Here is a 3,623-nt window from a genome sequence, read left to right on the forward strand (position 1 = left end):
ACTAAACTTCTTTATTTAATTGAAATTTTCAAGTGGGAGGAGAAGGTAATTACAATTCTGAAGTTACTTTTCTCTCTTTATTCGAAGATTTTAAAAACTTACATTTTAAATTTCAATTGCAAAATATGAGTTTTAGTTTTAAATCTGGAAAATTCAACCAGTTTTTATCTTATGGTCAAAAACATTTTAAAGTAGTAAAAAAAATCTACCATCTATTTAATAAATTAGTTTTGTGTTTTTTTTTTTTTTTTTTTTTTTTTTGAAGTTTCAAAAGAACGACAACTTTTTAATAAAGGGAGAGAACTGTGATTTTTTTATTTCATTTGGTCAATTTCATTTTTGTTTCTTATTCGACTTAAAAAACAAAATACAGAAAAATCTTTATGGTGTACGCACGCGTCACAGAACAAAGATATCATATTCCAAAAGTAACGTAAATTGATCAACTAGTTTTTTTTTACAAATAACAATCGTTTTCTTCCGATTTTTTACGATTTTAAGAGAAAATTGTAGAGATTTAGTCTTTATCTAAGGGAGATAACTAGTTTTAACTAAGGAATTAATCTTATTGTTATTGAGATTGTCGGACTGACTTCCTCATCTTGGTTGTTAGAGTCACAACGTTTCGGCCGTTTTGCCCTCCGGCCTTCATCAGGTGTTTTGTATCGAAACGTTGTGACTCTAACAACGAAGATGAGGAAGTCAGTCCGACAATCTCAATCAATGAAAACACCTCATCTCAAAAATACAGACAATTACTATAATCTTATTTTGTTGCAGATAATTTACGGCAATTTAGGACGCTTAAAATATATACTAACAAATTCATTTTGTCAGGACATTGAAAGTTCGTCTTTGGAACAGCAAGTTGGTTTTCTAGGTACGGGAAAAAATGGCGAAAAAAATAGAGGAACATAGTTTGGAAAGCCGGATTATCATAATTTTTTGTAGGTTTCCGACTATTTTTTTTTATTGTATTTGAAAGAGTACAGCCTAAAGTTAATTTCCAAAAGGAAAAAAAGTTGTACTTGTGAAAAAAAAAAAGTTATAATGAAAAATGCTAACAAATTCAGCTAAATTTTGAAGTTTAAATAAATTCATTGTAAAAATCATTTGAAAGATAAATATTAGTTTTCAGAATCCATTTCAAAGATGATTTTTTTTTTAAGCCCCCAAAAGTGAGAGATTCTCTCTTTGCTCAACCAAAGCAAACGGAAGTTGTTTAAACATGGATTATACGGAAAACCAAAATGTCAGAAAGTCAAAAGGCTGTCTGAAATGACGTCAGGTAGATAAAGGGAGGTAGGGAATGCTAGTTTTCTTCTCCTCCACCGCCCCCCCCCCAAGCCGTGCATTCATTTTGCCCGTACCTAATAGTTATAAATCAATCTTCTTTATGTGGGAACATTTAATGTTAAATGATTAAGGAGAGATAATTACAATTGAGAAGATATTTCTCTTTATTTATTCAAACATTTCAAAAATTACATTTTATATTTGAATCTCAGCATATGTTTTAAATCTGAAACATTTAATAATTGATAAATATTTAAAAATAATTTAAAAAAAAAAAACATTGTTTTATTTTATTTAATTCATGCTATTTAAGAGCAGTAATCTATTTAGTCAACTGGCTCTTCTGTATTTTAAATTTGAGACCAATAACAGAAACATAGCTTAAGGGAGACAACTATGAAATAACTTTTTTTTATTTTAGCTTATTTCCGTGATTTTTGGAATTTTTCATCTTCGTCCCGTGACTGGTACGTACACCATGCAGACATTTCTGTATTTTTTTTAATTTTAATTGTTGCCATACGTTCTACTCTGAATAGGCACCGAGTTATTTTGTTACCGATGTGAATAGTATTAATTTTGTGTCGTTCCTTAACGTTTTGTAGCTCAGTACTAAAGAATCTGATTGAACCAACAACGAAATTAAAAGAGATCTGACAAAATGATGCTTGGCTAAAATCCTTCCTACATGAAAAATCCCTATGATGCCCGTACTCGTCATATTCTGTAAATTGATCAGGTAGTTTTATTTTTAAATAGGAAAATCTAAATTTGCGGTTAAGCAAACGACTGAAAACACGGGAGATAACTACAAATAATTTAAATTTGCGAGCCATGGGGACATTGGAAAAATTCGGTGCTATTGGGATGAGATACACTATTTGGATAAAATTTTGTAATCAATAAATGGGGTTGTCAGATAAAAAAAAAAATTTTTTTAAAACAATGATTTTTTTTTTTTTTTTTTTGTCAATTCTAAGTTATAATGGTAGCTTCTAAGTTATGTAGTCGGAATTACCTGAATATTACTGAATTATTAAAAAAAAAAAAAAAAAAAGAAGACTTTAATCGTGGTAGCAAGTGAGAAAATTGCTGCCATTTTGTTTGAATCGAAACGGAAAATTACCTCCCTTTCGAACTCTACGATCGTTTTCATCAAATTCTATTTTTATTTTTGTTTAATAAATAATTTTCTACCTTAACGATTTTCGTAATTTTGGGATATAATCATCTTAAAAAGTACAAGGAATGCGTAGATACTATTGTTTTCATGTGAAATTCGGTCTTACAATTTTCGAAATTTTGTCCCAATAGTGTAGAAGCGCAAAAATTCAAATTCACATCAAAATTATTTTCTTTTTAAAATAAAACTACTTGATAAATTAACGTGATTTTTAGAATGTGATATTTTGTCCTACTGAATATCCAATAATTTTAAAAACATTCAGGTTTCAATGTTAATTAGTTTTAAACGTTTCAAAAGAAGGGGATTAAATATGCTAAATTTAAAAAATATTTCTTTTTCTTTTGTATGGAAATTATTTTGAATCAATTGTTTCAAAATAAAAACATAAAATCGAAATAAGTTTTTCAGTGCTTTTTTACTTTCTTCCACCTCAGTATTTACCGTAAATTAAGTCTAATACGGTTTTCGGGTATGCTGAAAACAAATATCACATGCAAATTTGGAGCAGACAAGTAGTTATCTAGATATTAAGATCTTTGTTATCCATTGTAATCCATTATGTTTTTACTAGTGACCATGTTTTCCCCCAACTAATACATGCCCTGCTCCCTATGTTAAGAATGGCAAACACCATTAGCATTTATTAAGCAATGCAATGGAAAAATTTCTTAATATCAAGAAAACTATTTGTCTGTACTAAATATAAATGTGATATTTGTTTTCAGCATACCTGTAAACCTATAAAATTCGTCATTTTAAAGGTAAGTGTTGAAGTGGAAAAAAGGCAAAATTTTACCGTTATCTCCGTTATAAGAACATCATGAATAAATTTTATTTCTATTTAATTGATTTTTTAAGGCTTTTTTTTTTAATTTAGACTAAACTTCTTTATTTAATTGAAATTTTCAAGTGGGAGGAGAAGGTAATTACAATTCTGAAGTTACTTTTCTCTCTTTATTCGAAGATTTTAAAAACTTACATTTTAAATTTCAATTGCAAAATATGAGTTTTAGTTTTAAATCTGGAAAATTCAACCAGTTTTTATCTTATGGTCAAAAACATTTTAAAGTAGTAAAAAAAATCTACCATCTATTTAATATTAGTTTTTTTTTTTTTTTTTTTTTTGAAGTTTCAAAAGAAC

The sequence above is a fragment of the Euprymna scolopes genome, chromosome 29, assembly GCF_053919585.1.
Source record: "Euprymna scolopes isolate OS-2025 chromosome 29, ASM5391958v1, whole genome shotgun sequence".
Lineage (NCBI taxonomy): Eukaryota > Metazoa > Mollusca > Cephalopoda > Sepiida > Sepiolidae > Euprymna > Euprymna scolopes.